Raw genomic sequence first — 21851 nt, forward strand, 5'->3', positions numbered from 1 at the left:
ATACACTAATAATGAGAAAATAGAGAAATTAAGGAAACAATTCCATTCACCATTGCATTGAAAAGAATAAAATACTTAGGAATATATCTACCTAAAGAAACAAAAGACCTATATATAAAAAACTATAAAACACTGGTGAAAGAAATCAAAGAGGACACTAATAGATGGAGAAATATACCATGTTCATGGATTGGAAGACTCAATATAGTGAAAATGAGTATACTACCCAAAGCAATCTATAGATTCAATGCAATCCCTATCAAGCTACCAACGGTATCTTTCACAGAGCTAGAACAAATAATTTCACAAAGTGTATGGAAATACGAAAACCTCGAATAGCCAAAGCAATCTTGAGAAAGAAGAATGGAACTGGAGGAATCAACCTGCCTGACTTCAGGCTCTACTACAAAGCCACAGTCATCAAGACAGTATTGTACTGGCACAAAGACAGAAATATAGATCAATGGAACAAAATAGAAAGCCCAGAGATAAATCCATGCACCTATGGACACCTTATCTTTGACAAAGGAGGCAAGAATATACAATGGAGAAAAGACAATCTCTTTAACAAGTGGTGCTGGGAAAACTGATCAACCACTTGTAAAAGAATGAAACTAGAGCACTTTCTAACACCATACACAAAAATGAACTCAAAATGGATTAAAGATCTAAACATAAGACCAGAAACCATAAAACTCCTAGAGGAGAACATAGGCAAAACACTCTCCGACATAAATCACAGCAGAGTCCTCTATGACCCACCTCTCAGAATATTGGAAATAAAAGCAAAAATAAACAAATGGGACCTAATTAAAATTAAATGCTTCTTCACAACAAAGGAAACTATAAGCAAGGTGAAAATACAGCCTTCAGAATGGGAGAAAATAATAGCAAATGAAGCAACTGACAATTAATCTCAAAAATATACAAGCAACTCCTACAGCTCAATTCCAGAAAAAATAAACGACCCAATCAAAAAATGGGCCAAAGAACTAAACAGACATTTCTCCAAAGAAGACATACAGATGGCTAACAAACACATGAAAAGATGCTCAACATCACTCATTATCAGAGAAATGCAAATCAAAACCACAATGAGGTACCATTTCACGCCAGTCAGAATGGCTGCAATCTAAAAGTCTACAAGCAATAAATGCTGGAGAGGGTGTGGAGAAAAGGAAACCCTCTTACACTGTTGGTGGGAATGCAAACTAGTACAGCCACTATGGAGAATAGTGTGGAGATTCCTTAAAAAACTGGAAATAGAACTGCCTTATGACCCAGCAATCCCACTGCTGGGCATACACACCAAGGAAACCAGAAGGGAAAGAGACACGTGTACCCCAATGTTCATCGTAGCACTGTTTATAATAGCCAGGACATGGAAGCAACCTAGATGTCCATCAGCAGACGAATGGATAAGAAAGCTGTAGTACACATAGACAGTGGAGTATTACTCAGTCATTAAAAAGAATACATTTGAATTAGTTCTAATGAGGTGGATGAAACTGGAGCCTATTATACAGAGTGAAGTAAGCCAGAAAGAAAAACACCAATACAGTATACTAACGCATATATATGGAATTTAGAAAGATGGTAACAATGACCCTGTATGCAAGACAGCAAAAGAAATACAGATGTATAGAACAGTCTGTTGGATTCTGTGGGAGAGGGAGAGGGTGGGAAGATTTGGGAGAATGGCATTGAAACATGTCACCAGTCCAGGTTCAATGCAGGATACAGGATGCTCAGGGCTGGTGCACTGGGATGACCCAGAGGGATGGTCAGGGGAGGGAGGTGGGGGGGGGGGCTCACGATGGGGAACGCGTGTACACCTGTGGCAGATTCATGTTGATACAATATTGTAAAGTAATTAACCTCCAATTACAATAAATAAATTTATATTAAAAAAGAAAAATAAATTTTCTAGGAAGAGGAAAGAGCCTTATGCTGAGCAAAAGCAGAACAAGTCAAGAAGGAGAGGAATGACTCTATAGGCAACAGGAAATAAAGTAAACAGGAATACATTCAATAATTGCTAACTTGGGGCTTAACCAGGTTCAAGGTCCATTAATTTGCAGAGAATTTTCTCCATCATTATACAACTTTTGTATAACCACCAGTAAGCAACTGGGTGAAAAGTGAACTTGCTGAATATGGATCAAAGACAAGGAGGCATGGAAGTTGTGGGGATCAGAGAGAAAGGTGGGGGGGTTAGTCATGCACCTAGGATTTTTATTACTTAAGGGAACAAAGCCAGGTGAGAAATGATGAACTGAGTAAGCAATGACTGGAAATTCTAAAGATGCCAAAGAACAGATGTGGTGGAAATGAAGGAGGGAAAGAGCCGAAAGAAGAGAGATCTTGGTCAGCCCAAGAGACTAGGTTTATTATTTCAGAGAGGAGCATGGGTGTGGTCATGGGAGATGCTGACTGAAGAGCCATGAAGGTAATGCTTAGCAGAACTGGGCGGGTCCGGGAACTTCGAGTCTTCAATGGCTAATGTGGCTTATATGGGTGTGTTGCCTAGAATGACCTTTGTTGTTGTTTAGTCACTCAGTCTTGTCCAATTCTTTGCGACCGCATGGACTGTAGCCCACTAGGCTCCTCTGTCCATGAGATTTCCCTGGGAAGAATATTGGGGTGGGCTGGCATTCCCTCGGGGAAGGCAATGGCACCCCACTCCAGTACTTTTGCCTAGAAAATCCCATGGACGGAGAAGCCTGGTAGGCTGCAGTCCATGGGGTCGTGAAGAGTCGGACACGACTGAGCGACTTCACTTTCACTTTTCACTTTCATGCATTGGAGAAGGAAATGGCAACCCACTCCAGCGTTCTTGCCTGGAGAATCCTGGGTACGGGGGAGCCTGGTGGGCCGCCGTCTCTGGGGTCGCACAGAGTCGGACACGACTGAAGCGACTTAGCAGCAGTAGCAGCAGCAGGCATTCCCTTCTCCAGGAGATCTTCCCAACCCAGGGATCAAACCCTTGTCTCTTGGATTGGCAGGCAGATTCTTTACCATTGAGCCACCTGGGAAGCCCCAGAATGACCTTAGAACCTGGAATTTCTGGCTCATGACCTTAAAAAGGTATTCTTCACACTGACCTGGAATAAATTTATCTGCAGCTGGGATAACCCTGAGAAAGTACAGATGCTTTGGTGGAGGCAGTAAAGGAAAAAAATAAACCTTTTTAAATGGACTACAGATGCATGAAAAACTAGTGGTGAAGGTCTCAGGGAAGAAATGTGCCAAAGAAGGGACAGTGGAAGCAGGTCTTGAAGTTTAAAAAAAGAATTAAACTGGCAAAAAACAAACACCTTGGGGAAAGCATTTCAGCCTGAAGGAAGGGTAGAAACAGAGCCTAGGGTCTCTGTATCTGTCCTTACTCAGCTTGAAATTTGAAACTGTGAAATTGTATCATTCTTTCATCCTCATATACAAGCCACTCTTTGACTTGTCTTTTCTTTCAGACAAATTCACCCCCTCCTTTGTGGGGCACATACTAATGGGCACATAATAAATAAGTGGGCACTTCTGAGATCTATTTATTTCATGTTCCAATTATTTTTATTTGTTTCCTTCTCACATGAAGGAGACCACAGCCCAGCCTAGCAATTAGAGGAGAAATTCTTTAAACTGGCTGCAAATTATATAATGAGTATATTGTAAATGTAATTCAAATGATTAGAATTTGAATTAAACCTGCTTTGTGAAATTCAACATCTAAGAAGTGTCTATAGCACTTGAAGAAGGAAGGTGTTCAAAAGTCCTGGGGGGAGGCTTTAAAATATATAATTCAAGAGGAACTGGTGTGTATAGTTTGTGAGGCTGGAGCTGAGTTGACAGGCCAAAATAATTCATAAAATTATGAATGTGCCTCCAACAACTGTATGCTGCTGCTAAGTCATTTCAGTCGTGTCCGACTCTGTGTGACCCCATAGATGGCAGCCCACCAGGCTCCTCCATCCCTGGGATTCTTCAGGCAAGAATACTGGTATGGGTTGCCATTTCCTTCTCCAAGGCATGCATGCACGCTAAGTCGTTTCAGTCATGTCCGATTCTATGCGACCCTATGGATAGCAGCCCACCAGGCTCCTCTGTCCACAGGATTCTCTAGGCAAGAATACTGGAGTGGGCTGCCATTTCCTTCTCCACCAACAACTGTATATATCAAGATAAATCACAGAGGATTGGAGCTTCTACCCCAATAAGAGAGGATATGAAACATTTGAGACCATATTTTAAATTCCAGTATGGCACACAATTCATAGCCATTCTTTTCAACAGCTAAAGCCTTAAATAATGTCAGTATAAACATGTAATTGTAAATTTACAAATAAACACTCCAGTTGTGGAGTTGTCAGACACAGATTTTGCTTTTGGCTTGTCTCCCTGACCCTCAGTCAATATGTTAACAATAAAATAAAATGAGTTTTCTTTGCCACTGACACAAGGCAAATGACTCTCCCACTTTTGACATGTAACTAATTACAACCCTTTCTAAAATCATTGGGCCTTAGTGGGTAAAGAATTCACCTGCAATGCAGGAGACACAGGATACGTGGGTTCCATCCTTGGGTTGAGAAGATCCCCTGGAGAAGGGAATGGCAACCCACTCCAGTATTCTTGACTGAAAAATCTCATGGACAGAGAAGCCTGGCAGGCCATAGTCCAAAGGGTTGCTAAGAGTTGGATACAACTGAGCAATTAAGCTTTACTAAAATCATTACTAATGATTTTTAGATATTTTATGCAGGTTAATTTTCTATACTAAATAGGAATTATCAGACATAGACTTGCTTTCGGCCATTCTAAGGAATGGCTAAGAATTGTATGCCATATTGGAATTTAAAATATGGTCTCAGATGTTATTTAAGCTAAATAACCTTAGCCTCATACTCTGTTTCTCAACTCCAAGACAAGGAACTCATCCCAGGATAGCTTCTAAGTCAGTGACTAATGCCACAGAAGGAGAGAGACAGAGAAGGTGAGAGAGATGGAGGAAAGAATAATCCAGTTTGCCATGACAGTGTGATTTAAGGATAAAGACACAAAAGTGTAGACAATATTGAGAAAATAGTGGGTGTTCCAATCTCAGTCTAAAGCTGTTTGCACCTAGGAGTCAGTGATATGGAGAAAGATAAAGAGAGTTAGATAAAGATTATTAAAATCTAGCAATAATACATCAGAAATGAATTCAAATTTCTAAAAAGTTTGGACTTTAAAGGGGAAATCCTAAATAAACTCTATGAACAGAGTGTCTTGATGATCTAGCAGCTGGTGTATTATTTTCTATGAAAAAGTCTGTGCTTTGTGATTTAAAATATAACTTAGGTCAGGTAGATCAAGACCTGAAAACAAATTCAATGTTCCAATAACCGACCATAACAAGCAACTCTCCAGTGTGTTCTCTGAGGTTTTAAAGGCATTTGGAAGGTAATAAAGGCTTAAGAATGTTCTCTGAGACCAACTCCACATTGACATTTTTTATGTATGGATCTCCTATTTTCTCCTACAAAGACTCACATCCTTAAAAGGTAGTCTGAGAGGTCATTTGTTAATGAGGTTTAACGAAATCTAGCTTCAAAACATAGATGAGTCAGGAACTTAAATTTATGGGTCTAATAATTGGAAGTAGGCAAACTTTCCTTCCTCTTAAAAGAAGTTTATACACGTAATGCAAAACTGATGCTTATTGATCCATCTATTCATTTCTCTTAGAGTTTTTCCATGTTTACCTATTAGAAAGTGAACACCAATTGAAAAGGGGCAGTAAGAATAGCAGCTGCTTCACCTTCCTAGTTCTGACCTAATGCAGCATCTATTGCAAAAATTACATATTTTATGTTAACAGTTGAGGTGCCCATGGCAGAAACTCAGCACAAAATTTTATACTGTCAAAACGGCTCAATGGCAGAACAAAAAATGAGTGTAGATGGAGCCATATTCTGAAAGGACTGGATCGAGGATGTTAGGACCATTAGGATTCACTTATTCTTCTTTTATCTGCTCTCTCTTTTTTTTTTTAACCTTTAATGTGTGTTTTTTTTTTTTTTTCTTCTATCTGTGTAGATTTGCTATTTCTTCATGGCTGAAATCATGACCACAGACAATTCTGAGCCTTCCATAAGGGTTCCTCAAGTTTAAACTGATGACATTTTAAAGCTGGATCATTCTTTCTTTGAGAGACCTGTTTTGTGGAATGTAGCCTGTTTAGCAGTCTCTCCGGTCTCTGACCACTGGTCTCCCCTCTCCTGAGCTGTAACAACCAGAAACCAAACATCAAATATCCCCTGAGGGGAAAAAGTGTCCCCACTTGAGAATCACTGCCTTGCAGGCTTAAAGTCAGAGAAGAAGGAGCTGCCATTCACCCATCTTTCATTTGGAAAGATCCTACAGAATGCTTTGTTCACGTGTGGACCACATACCTATCCTAAACCACATTTTTTGACAAGGAGGAAAAAAGAGAACAACTTTATGACTTTGGGTTACATCTTAGGACATACAAAGCACAAATTGTAAAATAAAAAGGTGATAAATTGATCATCAAAATTAGTTTTACTCTTTGACAGGCACTGGACTGTGAAGAAAGCTGAGTGCCGAAGAACTGATGCTTTTAAACTGTGGTGTTGGAGAAGAGTCTTGAGAGTCCCTTGGACTGCAAGGAGATCCAACCAGTCCATTCTGAAGGAGATCAGCCCTGGGATTTCTTTGGAAGGAATGATGCTAAAGCTGAAACTCCAGTACTTTGGCCACCTCATGCGAAGAGTTGACTCATTGGAAAAGACTCTGATGCTGGGAGGGATTGGGGGCAGGAGGAGAAGGGGACGACAGAGGATGAGATGGCTGGATGGCATCACTGACTCGATGGACGTGAGTCTCAGTGAACTCCAGGAGTTGGTGATGGACAGGGAGGTCTGGCGTGCTGTGATTCATGGGGTCGCAAAGAGTCGGACACGACTGAGCGACTGAACTGAACTGCACTGAACTGATAAAAAAATGAAAAGCCACAGACTGGAAAAACAAATATCTGATAATATTTGAATATTGAATATTTGAATATCTATATTCAGAATATAGAACGAATTCTTACCACTCCTTTAAGAGAAGATGGGCAATCCAGTAAAACATTGGCAAAAGATTTGGACACCTCACAAAAGAAGATATGCAAAGTAAAAACTAGCATAGGAAAAGATGTTCGTCATCATGAGAAAAATACACATTAAAACCACAATGAGCTACACCCACTAGGATGACTAACATGAAAAGTACCAGCTGTTGGTGTAGATGTTGAGCAATTGGTGGGGATGCACAAAGACAAGGATAACAGACACTTTGGAAAAGTTTGGCAGTTTTGTATCAAGCTAAACATGTATTTAACATCCAGAAATTCCTCCTCCAGGCATTTCACCAAGAGAAATAGAGCATATGTCTACACAAAGGTCTAGATGCAAATGTTCCCAAACTTTATTCATCATGCCAAACTCTGGGAACAAAGCATCAGCTGATGAATAGATACATTGTTGTCCTTCCTTAGAATTGAATGTGACTCTTTAAATGGAACACAGCAACAAAAAGTAAAAACTATTAATATGTGCAAAAATATGGATGATTCTCAAAATAATTATGCTAAATGAAAGAAGCATGATATACTATACCACCTTTTACTGTATGTAATTCTATTCATTTAATATTCTGAAAAGCCAAAACTGAAAGGAGAGAAATCAATTCTAGGATCTAAGAGTAGATGGAAAGAACTCACTATGAAGAAGCAGGAGGAATCCTTTTGAGGAGATGAAAATGTTCTATATCCTCATTGTACTGGTGGTTACCTGACTCTGTATATGCATGCTAAATCACTTCAGTCGTGTCTGACTCTGCAACCGCATCAACCCCATGGAGAAGGAAAACAGTTGCCATTTCCTACTTCATACGTGACTCTGTAAATGCGTCAAATTTCACCAAACTTTACACTTCAGAGTGAATTTTATTGGGAATTTATGTAAATGAAACTTCAATGTATCTGATTTAAAACCATATATAATTTTAGAAAACATAGCTCAACCCTAAATTTAATATGCCCCAACCACTTTCTTCATGAAATAGGAAGTTCTTCAAAGAAGTCAATACTGGCTGCATATAATGACTTCATTAATTTGTCCATTCATTCATCCAATAGTTGTTTATATTATATCTACTATTTGCTGGGAAATGACCTAATGCTTAGGACATGTCTATGTATAGAACCAAAGATACCTACACTTAGGGAACTTACCTTCCAGACACAGGAAAATAGATTTAAAAAATAATGTCTACAAGAAGAAAAAGGAAATTCTATCCTACTCTTGTCATTTAGTTGCTAAGTCATGTCGGACTCTCTGAGACCCCATGGACCATAGCCCACCAGGCTCCTCTGTCCGTGGGATTTCCCAGGCAACAATACTGGAGTAGGTTGTCATTTCCTTCTCCAGAGGATCTTCCTGACCCAGGGATCAAACCTGATTCTCCCATATTGCAGGCAAAATTCTTTACCACTGAGCCACCAGGGAAGCCCTCAAGCCTACTCCGGGTGATACAAGACAAAAAAGAGAAAAGAGCAGGAAATGATTAGGAGATATGGAATAAGCAGAGAAGAGGAGGACTGTGTAGTATCCATAAATTTAGGCTTGTTGAGAAGGTAAGCTGTGAGCAAACACAGGAAGATTAGAAATTTAACTAAGGAAAAATCTGGCAGAACTTTTCAGATGGACAGAACACTAAAGCAAAGGTCCCGTAACAGGAGTGTGATGAAATCATTGAGGAACAATATGGAGACCTATGTGGCTGCAAAGGAGTGGGGTGGGGGGAAGTGAAGAGGAGGAAGAAGGGGAGAAACGGGATTGGGAAGGGAGGAAGAGAGAGTTTTACAATGTAGGTTTTGTCCTCATTCAAGTACCATGAGGCCAGCAGAGCAGCAGAAGACTGCCATTAACAAGAGAGTGGTTACTCCCAGCTCCCAAGCAGAGGGGGTTCCCCACACCACACAGAGGAAATCCAAGGGTTCCAGTCAAGAGGCAGAAGGAGTTTGGGGGAAGCATAGACGAGAGCCCTGATTGTGATTTCCTAGGAAAAGAACAGGCGAGGCAGGGTAAGCAGGCCTAGCATTGGCTACATTAATAATTCCGGCAGGCTTTGGGGTGCAGGGCTGTCCTGAGTTGTCTGGTTCCTGGCCTTGGGGTGATCAGGACAGTGGATAGTGGCCTGGAATGTGACAGCCTAGTAAGGTAGAGGGCTGGAGTGTGGGTACCATTGGCTGGTTGTATAAAGCAAGATGTGCTCACAGATGGTCTCTAAGGACTGGGAGACCCTGAGAGGGCCATCTCTTCCTGATCATCAAGGCACAAGAAGCTAGAGCATCAAGAATACAGAAAGTTTTCCTCACTGTTTGGCTTCAGTGAAGGCTCAACCAATGACAGGCTCCAGGAGATGGGGTGGAGGAGTGGAAGGATGGGTACTTCTCTGGTTCCATCTCTTCCAAGTTGCTGCGGGCTGGCTGCATCTTTCCTCTGAAGGCCTCCACCCTTTAGGACAGCTGCTACCCTCTCCAGGTTCAGGTACCCTCCCTATCCCTTGGCTCTTTACACCTGTTAACAGCTCCTCACTTCTGCTTCCTTTGGGATCCAGAACAATTGCTTGTCTGTTTCCTTTAAACCCATCTTCTCTTTTTTGCAAACAGGTTTTCTTCATGTCCCCTCAATTATCTTATCTGAATGTGCCACCTTCTTCCTGTTCAGACCCTGACTTTTACAAAGACCAAATTCATTCATGATGAGACTCAAGTAATCACCCACTCGACAGATTTGTCAGTTGTCTAGTCTTGGTTCCCTAAAGATAATACAATGGACTCACTCAAAGAAGTGTTGACTGGCACTATATCTGACAAGCCATGATTTAATTTAGCCAATGCTTCATTTTCTCCCTAAGATCCATTCAGTTCTTAAGACTTCAGCACCAGTTCTTAAGACTAAGAACTAAGCATTCAGTTCTTAAGACTTCTTCATTTCAATCACCAACATACTTTAACTTCTTGTTTATATTGGAGTATAGCAATTAACAATGTTGTGACAGTCTTGGGTGGATGGCAAAGAGGCTCAACTATACACATATGTGTATCCATTCTTCCCCAGACTCCCCCCACATCCAGGCTGCCGCATAACAGTGAGCAGACTTGCCTGTGTCAACCACCAATGTGTTTTAAAGCCATTTCACATACATACACACACACACACACACACACACACAGCCCCCAAGACGTTATTGTCGTTATTGTGTCAGTCTGTATGAACTATCGACAGCAGAGCAATAAAAAGAAATAATAAAGTCGAGTTGAGAGATGAGCAACTAAGCATTCCCACAAGCTAACCTCTCTATACCTGTAACTGAGACTTACACCTCAGCAATATTACACATGATTTACACATCACAGACCATCAGAGGTGCTGACAGCCAGGCCAGGCCCCGTCTATAATGGTCATGAATGCAAACAGCCTCATGGACCACTTTGTGAATCAATGTGTCATCTCCAGGCAGGGGTGGCCTATAAAACAGTATCACCAGATGGATTCATTGAGCATGACATCCTCTAATAACAAATTCTCAAAGCAGGCACTATTTTTATTTCTATTTTCAAAGGAGGAAACAAAGAAACACACAGGTTAAGAAATTACCCAAATTCACAGAATTAATAAGTGTTAGAGCTGGGGTAGGATAGAATAATGGATCTTAGATATAAACCAGTAAGTAGATGGTGAGATGAGTCCTCTGTTAATCCTTGCTAAAGATGATGCTGGAAAAGACCCTGATGCTGGGAAAGATTGAGAGCAGGAGGAAAGGGGGGTGACAGAGGATGAAATGGTTGGATGGCATCATGGACTCAATGGACATGAATCTGAGCAAACTCCAGGAGACAGTGAAGGACAAGGAAGCCTGGCATGCTGCAGTCTATAGGGTCGCAAAGAGTCAGACATAACTTAGTGACTGAACAACAACAAAGATTAAATGGCCAATCATGTGTCCTCTTCAGACTCCATTTCCACATACAGGAAACAGAGATCAAAGAAGTGACAATATATAATGCTGTTGTAATGAACTGCATTAAATGAGAAAATGAAAGTGAAGTACTTGGTTTGGTAAATTTTACAGAATACCAATTTCTTAAGTTTCTGGAAATATCTGTCAAATGCAATTGTTTTCATTAGAGTATTAACATCTTAATTATTGTTTCTCGATGTTGTCTCTGAGATAGTAAAATAAAACATCCATTTCTTCCACATTATAATAAAAAGCTATAAAATCCACATAGAAGAGGCTATTTTTAATTCTTCAACTTTCAAAACAAAGGTACATCCAAATAGAAATTTCAACCAGGGCCAGAGAAAAAATTATGTTTCACACGTTCCCCAGAGGTGAAAAAACAAACTTTCTCTGGATGTGCCTGGTGGAAAATTTGAACCCCACTCTGAAGAATCTCAATGTGTTGGGTTGTATCCTACCCTAAAGCCACACTCTTCTCAGAAGAACAGGGGCCAGAGCAGCTCATGACACTATAGGAAATCCGGCATCTTCCTTGCAACATATTCTTGTTTCTCATCCAGTTTTATTATACCTTGTAGGTAAGATTTAGGGTGAAATCTACTATTTTTTATTGCAGTGGAGTAATGGAAAATATCATGAATTCACACAGATTAAAAGCATGTGCTAAGTCACTTCAGTTGTGTCCAAACTCAGCAACCCCATGGACTATAGCCCACCAGGCTCCTCCATCCATGGGATTCTCCAGGCAAGAATACTAGAGTGGGTTGCTGTTTCCTCCTCCAGGAGATCTTCCCAACCCAGGGATCAAACCCACGTCTCCTGCATTGGCAGGCGGGTTCTTTGCCACTAGCACCACCTGGGAATGCCATGGTGCCAGTGGTCCTCCATGCAGGGCAGCAAAGGAGACACAGACATTAAGAACAGACTTTTGGACTCAGTGCGAGAAGGTGAGGGTGGGATGATTTGAGAGAATAGAATTGAAACCTGTACATTACCATATGTAAAATAGATGACCAGTGCAAGTTTGGTGCATGAAGCAGGGCACCCAAAGCTGCTGCTCTGGGACAACCTAGAGGGATGGAATGGGGACGAAGGTGGGAGGGGGTTTCCATATGGGAGGGACACATGTATACCTATGGCCAATTCATGTTGATGCATGGCAAAAATCATCACAATATTATAAAGTAATTATCCTCCAGTTAAAATAAACTAATTACTTTAAAAGCACAGAGATTCCACAAAGTCAACAAATGTAATGTCCTATTTCACCCCCAAGGTGCATACACAGATATCGTAGCCCAGTCTCTCCAACGGACATGTGGTACAGGGAATCTGGGAGAGAAGCCAGAGCATCCAGTGCTGAGGGCTTCCTCTGTGACTCAGTGCCCATCAAAACACGTCTTGTCCTGGCCTTCTGCCCACTGACAAATACCAGTGATTTTGCCAGTCACATAGCTATCCATGATAGCTATCGTTATCTTTTTTTTTTTAATTTTATTTTAAAACTTTACAATATTGTATTGGTTTTGCCATATATCGAAATGAATCCGCCACAGGTATACATGTGTTACCCATCCTGAACCCTCCTCCCTCCCCATACCATCCCTCTGGGTCGTCCCAGTGCACCAGCCCCAAGCATCCAGTATCGTGCATCGAACCTGGACTGGCGACTCGTTCCATATATGATATTATACATATTTCAGTGCCATTCTCCCAAATCATCCCACCCTCTCCCTCTCCCACAGAGTCCAAAAGACTGTTATATACATCAGTGTCTCGTTTACTGTCTCGTATACAGGGTTATTGTTACCATCTTTCTAAATTCCATATATATGCGTTAGTATACTGTATTGGTGTTTTTCTTTCTGGCTTACTTCACTCTGTATAATAGGCTCCAGTTTCATCCACCTCATTAGAACTGATTCAAATGTATTCTTTTTAATGGCTGAGTAATACTCCATTGTGTATATGTACCACAGCTTTCTTATCCATTCATCTGTTGATGGACATCTAGGTTGCTTCCATGTCCTAGCTATCATATCTTTTAAGAAAGCTTAAAGATACAGAAATATGGTACACATGTTTAGAATGTCAACTATGTTTCATGGTCACTTAAAAGCAATTTTATTATTTTTAAAAAGACATGAAAATATTATGGGCTATGATTCACAAGTCACATTAATTTTAATAAAGAAATAGAAAATTTTTGAAGAAATTTGACTCTTGGTTCAGGTTTTTAAGGCAGAACCCCCAGTCCCATAATGTCTAAGCTATGCGTTTCTCTCTTTTGACACTGGTAGTTTAATGATAATTAAAGGAATCATTCTACAAGGCAGACGATAGCATCCTGTGTTAGTTATGGAATGTTAGGAGGCTTTGCCATTGAAGTCTTTCTCTAATTCTGCCTAATAATGCCACTGACTTCTTGTATATGCCGCATAAGATGATATGTAGAAGAACATTTCTATAGTTAGGTAACCCAAAGACATGAAGTTTTTTATTCAAAATGAACATGCGGAATAGGAGAAGGGGAGGGCATGCTGAGAGTAGCAAGCCTATTGCATTGTTTGGATGTTAATTTCAAGGTAATAGTGAGATGCAGGATCTAGAGCATAAAAGAATAAGTAATGAGGACTCTATGTTAACTTGCCCATTTTAACCCCAAACTGGTTCCCATCTACACACACAAAGACACACACATATACACAGTCACTAAAAATTGCAGAGTAAAGAAACTGATTTAAAAAATTAAAAGTAAAATATTCTCTGAAGTTTTGACCACTACATAATGAATAATATAATAGTCTATACAAGAGAAGGAAATGGCAACCCATTCCAGTACTCTTGCCTGGAAAATTCCATGAATGGAGGAGCCTGGTAGGTTACAGTCCATGGGATGGCAGAGAGTTAGACATGACTGAGCAACTTCACCTCAGCTTCAGCATCAGTCCTTCTTTCAGAATAGCTCTACTGTACCACGTATTTGGGCTCGCTGAAAAGACTCTGATGCTGGGAAGGATTGGGAGCAGGAGGAGAAGGGGACGACAGAGGATGAGATGGCTGGATGGCATCAGGGACTCGATGGACGTGAGTTTGAGTGAACTCCGGGAGTTGGTGATGGACAGGGAGGCCTGGCGTGCTGCGATTCGTAGGGTCACAAAGAGTCGGACACGACTGAGCGACTGAACTGAACTGGGTGGTGCTAGTGGTAAAAAAAAAAAAAAAAAAACACCCCGCCTGCCAACACAGGAGACCTAAGAGACGTGGGTTTGGCCCCTGGGTTGGGAAGATCCCCTGGGTCGGGAAGATCCCCTGAGGAGGGCATGGCAACACACTCCACTATTCTTGCCTGGAGAATCACATGAACAGAGGAGACTGGTGCGCTACAGTCCAAAGGGTCACAAAAAGTCAGACATGACTGAAGAAACTTCCCACACACTCACACAATACCACCTGTTTAACTTCATGTCAGATCGTGACCTTAAAAATCAAGACATCAAATGGTTAATGAGAAAACAGGCAAAAGTTTGAAGGGATAATTCAGCAAATTAATCCTTTCATTTTGAAATGTTTAACTCAATATAATGAGTGACATAAACTAAAATTCTGTTCACATTTTATATACTACTATTTAGTTTCAACTAAATAAAGTTTTGTTATAAGAACTTAAAAGGTCTAATTATAAAAACTTAAAGATATGATTTTAAGTCCAGTATCATTAGTTTAGAAAGCTCTAAGTTGTTTTGCATGTATACTTGAGGTTTACCTGCTGAATTTGTCTTGGAATACATGTTATAGTGTCTTATCTCTCTGTCATTTGAAGGGTTACTAGCCTGGAGAGTTTTTTTTTAAGCCTTGAAACTTGAAGAATGTCATTTCCTTATCATCATCAACAGCCTTGTAATTTCTAGGTAAGAGTATTCTCTCAGGGCTTTCTGAGCACTGGGAGCTGGTTCATGAGATAGGCGGAAGGTGTAACTTGGTAACATTACTTTTCTAACTCCGAATCTGTGACGATATTACAGAAGCTTGAAAGTCTCCTGTTATACTTTTTCTTTTAATTTCATTGTTTTCTGACATGCACACACAGCAGAGAACTGTACACACAGTTTCCTATATTATCTAGCTCTTCTTGTTCTATTCTGCTCATAATGAAATTCAAATTGTATTCAAGAGCTCATTCTCCAGCATGAGAATTTTTAAGAGGAAACTAACCTCCAAGTCTTAACTCTGCCATTATTCCCTAAAAAGGCAAGACACTATTAGATTCATTTTATTTAATTATGCCTTTCCCAACCCAGTAAAACATTAATGTCTCTAATAACAAAGTACAGAATGGACATTTCCAAAGAGAACCTCTGGATGCTAGACTTCTGGGTGTCAAGTCTGTTAAGTGGCTATTCTTTCAAGCTTAAAACTTGCTGTTCTTGTTCATGGGATATTTTAAGAGCTGCACTCTTCCATCTAATTTTTAAATACATACTCAACAGCCACCATGTGCTGTTATTGGAGCCTCAGACTCAGAAGCAATGTAATATTTAAAAGTCTAAGAGGTGAGCTATATCAGTTCAGTTACTCAGTTGTGTCCAACTCTTTGAGACCCAAAGGAATGCAGCACACCAGGCTTCCCTGTCCATCACCAACTCCTGGAGCTTACACAAACTCATGTCCATTGAGTCAGTGATGCCATCCAACCATCTCATCCTCTGTGGGGGAGCTATATAATGTACAAATAAAATAATTTTGGATAGCAATAAGTGCAATGAAATTAAAAGACGCTTGCTGCTTGGATGAAAAGCTAAGAGAAACCTAGACAGTGTATTCAAAAAAGACAATGGCAACCCACTCCAGGACTCTTGCCTGGAAAATCCCATGGGCGGAGGAGCCTGGAAGGCTGCAGTCCATGGGGTCGCTGAGGGTTGGACACAACTGAGCGACTTCACTTTCACTTTTCACTTTCATGCATTGGAGAAGGAAATGGCAACCCACTCCAGTGTTCTTGCCTGGAGAATCCCAGGGACGGGGGAGCCTGGTGGGCTGCCATCTATGGGGTCGAAGAGTCGGACACAACTGAAGTGACTTAGCAGCAGCAGCAGACAGCGTATTAAAAAGCAGAGACATCACTTTGTCCACAAAGGTCTGTATAGTCAAAGCTCTGGTTTTTCCAGTAGTCAGGTCCAGATGTGAGAGTTGGACCATAAAGAAGTCTGAGTGCTGAAAAATTGATGCTTTCGAATCGTGGTGCTGGAGAAGACTCTTGAGAGTCCCTTGGACAGCAAGGAGATCAAACCAGTCAATCCCTAGAGGAAATCAACCCTGAATATTCATTGGAAGGACTGATGCTGAAGCTCCAATATTTTGGCTACCTGATGCATAGACCTGACTCATTGGAAAAGGCCCTGATGCTGGGAAAGATTAAGGGCAGGAGGAGAAGGGGCAACAGAGGATGAGATGGTTGGGTGGTATCCCCTACTCAATGGACATGAGTTTCAGGAAACTCCAGGAGATAGTGAAGGACAGGGAAACCTGGCATACTGCAGTCCATGAGGTCAAAAAGTATTGGACATGACTTAGCAACTGACCAAAAACAAGGTGAAAATCAAATCAAATGACATGCTAGTAAGTGACTGAGTAGAAACTGGTTACAGAAGTTCTTTCTGAGAAACTGACATTTGAGCTGAGAATCAAACAAAGATCCAATCATGCAAAAGTCTAAGGGAACTGGATCTGGGCAGAAAAGGAAGAAAGAGCAGGAAGAACATAACTGGCGTGGCCGAGGAATAGGAAACAAGCCAACTAAATGAGGAGCAAGAGAGCAGTAAAGATGTTGGAGAACATCAGTCAGAACACTGGCAACCTGGAATTTTTTTTAAGAACCATGAGAGGTCACCAGAAATTCTTAGGCAGAAGAATACCATCATCTATTTTTATTTTTCCAGAGAAATTACCCTGGCTTTTAAAATTTTATTCATTTGAAAGTGTACTCAAGAGGACAAGAGTTGCAGAAGCCAATAGCTGTCCATGTGAAATAACCCTGTACTAGGCTCTAGTAGGAATGTCATCCAAGATTATGCTTTCCAAAGCCAAGGCATGTTAGAACAACCTGGCAAGTTTTTAGAGCCATTAAAAACACAGATTTACAGGCCTTACTTCTTCCAGGTTCTGATTCTGGTCTAGGGTTGAGGCCAAGGCTCTTTTTAAAAATCTCCCCAGATGTCTCTGAGGCACAGTCAGTCAGTTCAGTCACTCAGTCTTGTCTGACTCTTTGCAACCCCATGAATCACAGAACGGCAACCCTGCTTAAAAACCCCTGATTTGGGCTTCCCTGGTGGCTGGGTGGTAAAGAATCTGCCTGCCAATGCAGGAGACATGGGTTCGACCCCTGGTCCAGGAAGATCCCACATGCTGTGGAGCAACTAAGCCTGTAGGCCACAACTACAGAGCCCATGCTCCACAATGAGAAAAGCCGCCTCAATGAGAAGCCAGCACATAGCAACGAAGAAGAGCCCCCAATCGCTGCAACCAGAGAAGATCCCACACAGCAAAGACCCAGCACACTCAAAATAAAATAAAATAAATAAATAAACAAAAATTATTTTTTTAAAAAAACCTTATCTAAGCCACATCTACCTAAGAATAGTTGAGAAGATTATCTTAAATGCCAAATAAATTTTCCATATTAAAAAACTGTACAATGAATACCCATTTTTAAAATAATATGTTTTCCTATCGTTCCAAAGGGGGAAAGGGTGAGAGGGATAAATCAGGAGTTTGGGCTTAACAGATACAGATTACTATATACAAAGAGACAGACAACAAGGACCTACTGTGTAACACAGGGAACTATACTCAGTATCTTTTACCAATGAACAATGGAAAAGAATCTGAAAAAGAATACATACATGTGCAATTGAATCACTTTGCTGTATACCTGAAACCAACAACTATATATCAATAAAGAAAAATTTAACGTTAAAAAAATAAATTTTCTCACAATTATTTTTCATAACATGGAAGGGAATCAGTGTTATTTATGGATAAGAACACAGATACTGAAATAGTCCCTTTGATGTTCCTTCTGTTTAGTGTTTGTCACCTGCAACCTCTCTAAAAGCTACTCAATGCAGGGAAAGACAACTATCACATGGTATCAGTTACACGTGAAATCTAAAATACGAAACAAATGAACTTATGTACAAAACAGAAACAGACTCACAGACACACAGACCTGAGGTATGTTTACCAAAGGAGAAAACAGGGTGGGGTGGATAAAGTAGAAGTTTGGGAATTGACATATACACACTACTATACCATTTAACTTCTCTGCAGAGTACATCACGAGAAACGCTGGGCTGGAAGAAGCACAAGCTGGAATCAAGATTGCCAGGAGAAATATCAATAACCTCAGATATGCAGATGACACCACTCTAATGGCAGAAAGTGAAGAGGAACTCAAAAGCCTCTTGATGAAAGTGAAAGAGGAGAGTGAAAAAGCTGGCTTAAAGCTCAACATTCAGAAAACAAAGATGGCATCTGGTCCTATCACTTCATGGGAAATAAATGGGGAAACAGTGGTAACAGTGTCAGACTTTATTCTTTTGGGATCCAAAATCACTGCAGATGGTGATTGCAGCCATGAAATTAAAAGACGCTTACTCCAACCTAGATAGCATATTCAAAAGCAGAGACATTACTTTGCCAACAAAGGTCCGTCTAGTCAAGGCTATGGTTTTTCCAGTGGTCATGTATGGATGTGAGAGTTGGACTATAAAGAAAGCTGAGCGCTGAAGAATTGATGCTTTTGAACTATGGTGTTGGAGAAGACTCTTGAGAGTCCCTTGGACTGCAAGGAGATCCAACCAGTCAAACCTAAAGGAGATCAGTCCTGGGTGTCCATTGGAAGGACTGATGCTGAAGCTGAAACTCCAATACTTTGGTCACTCATGAGAAGAGTTGACTCATTGGAAAAGACCCTGATCCTGGGAGGGATTGGGGGCAGGAGGAGAAGGGGACGACAGAGGATGAGATAGCTGGATCGCATCACCGACTCGATGGACATGAGTTTGAGTGAACTCCGGGAGTTGGTGATGGACAGGGAGGCCTGGCGTGCTGCGATTCATTGGGTCACAAAGAGTCAGACATGACTGAGCAAATGAACTGAACTAATACACGTAAAATAGATGAACAGCAAGGACTTATTGTATAGAACAGGGAGTTACACTCAGTATCTTGTAATGATATAAATAGAAAAGAATCTGAAAAACATATGCATATAAAACTGGATTAATTTGCTGCATACCTGAAACTAACACAACATTGTAAGTCAACTATACTTCAATAGAAAGAATTAAATTTTATAAAGCTTCTATGCTGTGCATTTGGCAGTCCCTCTTAACTGTCTCTTACTTCAACACTGCTTGGGCAAACAGACCCAAGGATGCCCCTTGCTCCAGCCTCCCATCACCCTTCAACCTTTAATTTGGTTGCAACCTTCGGAATCAGCTACTCAGCTCTCCTGGAACGCTTAGACAAGCCAATGCCATTTTTTGAGCTTAACTCAGCTCCCAGATTCATCAGAATTATTCTACCCAGTGGAGGCCATGGTCAACCACCACCTCGTGAACCTGCATCTGCAAGCCGCCTACACCTACCTCTCTCCGGACTTCTATTTCAACCACAACAATGTGGTTCTGGAGGCATGGGCCATTATTTCCAGGAATTGGCCAAGAAGAAGCACCGGGGCACCAAGCATCTCTTGAAAATGCAAAACCAACATGGCGGTCATGCCCTCTACCAGGACGTGCAGAAACCATGTCAAGATGACTGGGGTAAAAATCCAGGATGCAATGGAGACCACCCTTCTCATGGAGAAGAACCTGGACCAAGCCCTTTTGGATCTGCAAGACCTGGGTTCTCCCCGTGCAGACTCAACCTCTGTGACTTCCTGGACAGACATGCCCTAGATAAGCAAGTGAAACTTATCAAGAAGATGGGCGCCATTTGGAACAACCTCCGCAGGCTGGCTGGTCCCCAAGCCAGACTGGGTGAGTAGCTCTTCCAAAGTTTCACCCTCCAACACAACCAGGAGCCTCTGGAGCCCAGCGGCTTTTGAGGAGCACTGCCTAATGTCAAGGCTTCTACCTGAAGCCCCTGTCTGCAGCCACTCGGTGGCTTTTTAACATCCTGGAGCCCTCTCTCAAGCTTTGGACCAAATGGAAACAATAAAACTTTTTGCAGCAAAAAGAAGAAAAAAAAAGCTTCTATGCTTATCTTTGTTACTTTCATCTTCCTACCACTTTGCCAGAAGCATCTTAATTAGACCCAATGTCAGTATACTTTTTGTGTGTGCCAATTTTCTTACCACATGCTGATGAAGTAAAACTGAGAAATAAAGTTAATTTTGACCAAAAAAATCTTTTTTCTAAGCTGGTCAGTTTATTTCCTCCTTTACAGTCTATACAGAGTTGCACTAAAAAATTTAGGTTTCTAATAAATGCTCAGCCTAATGCTCAGCCTCACTGCTACTTCATTTTCTGGTTTCCTTTGATCGTCCTTTACACACTTCTTCAGGACATGCATGCTAAGCATGGCGTTCCTCGGTTACTTCAGGCTAATAACTTTTCTGCTCCTCTAATTAATTCTGAAGCACCACATAGGGTTTTGCCTCATGTGGCTGACCTGGCCAGTTGTGTTTATCATTTCTTCCTCTCCTGACAAACTCAGCAGCCTCAACCTAACCTACCTTCAGCCTCCTTGGTGGATCCAAGTGCTGGGTAAGTTGAAAGAATTAGGTCAGAGATTTCCCTTGGAATTCTCCAGGCAAGAATACTGGAGTGGGTTGCCATTTCCTTCTCCAGGGGACCTTCCTGACCCAGCGATCAAACCCGCATCTCTCACATCTCTTGTATTGGCAGGCGGGTTCTTTACCACCAGCGCCATCTGGGAAGCCCAGAAACCAAATAATGACCTCTAAACTTACTGGTTTATCTGAGCCTGAGTCAGAATCCTCACCATACCCTTAGGAGTAAGGCGACATCGCTTCTAAATGTCAGAGGAGTCAGAACCACCTGACTGGACAAGTCTCCATTTTCCTGCCCTCACTCTCATTCACCAACCTGGGTGTGGTTCTCTTAGGAAATGTCAGAACTGATTTTGTGTGGCTTCTGTAACCAGCAGAGTTTTTCATCTTCTCCTACTGGCAGAGTTTATAAGATGCTTCTCCAGTGGGTGGATCTGAGACAGCCTGGGGCCTGGGACCCTCTGCTGCAGTGTTTGCACCTGGACCAACATCTCCTCCAGTAACAAAATACAAAGAAACTACAGGGACTAAAAATAACTGTATACATGCACACGCTCAGTTGCTTCAGTTGTGTCCAACTCTTTGCGACCCTGTGGACTGTAGCCCACCAGGCTCCTCTGTCCATGAGATTCTCCAGGCAAGAATACTGGAGTGGGTTGCCATGCCCTCCTCCAGGGGATCTTCCTGACCCAGGGATCAAACCCAAGTCTCTTGCATCTCCTGCATTGGCAGGCAGATTCTTTACCACTGTGCAACCTGGGAAGCCCCAAGACTACAGAGATCTTCCTAGAAACAGGAAACAGTGAAACACCCTTCTCACAGAGTAGTGGTTTTCAACCGCGGTTACACTGGTTTGGCCAAAAGGTTAATTTTCCACAAGTTTTCCCTTCCATAAGATGTTACAAACCTTTAAGCCAACCCGATACCACCTTCTGCTGGACACTATGGAAGCTTGCAGGGGTGTTTTTGTTTCTTTCAC

The 21851-nt window shown here is 41.4% G+C and overlaps 1 long non-coding RNA gene across 6 annotated transcripts in view; it reads right to left on the minus strand.

Moving 5' to 3' along the window:
• Positions 1 to 21851, minus strand: part of LOC147346107 (uncharacterized) — a 321158-nt gene that overhangs the window by 217288 nt on the left and 82019 nt on the right. The window lies entirely within an intron of this gene.

The sequence above is a fragment of the Bos grunniens genome, chromosome 24, assembly GCF_055505025.1.
Source record: "Bos grunniens cultivar Pamir isolate PY7600 chromosome 24, Bosgru_T2T1.0, whole genome shotgun sequence".
Lineage (NCBI taxonomy): Eukaryota > Metazoa > Chordata > Mammalia > Artiodactyla > Bovidae > Bos > Bos grunniens.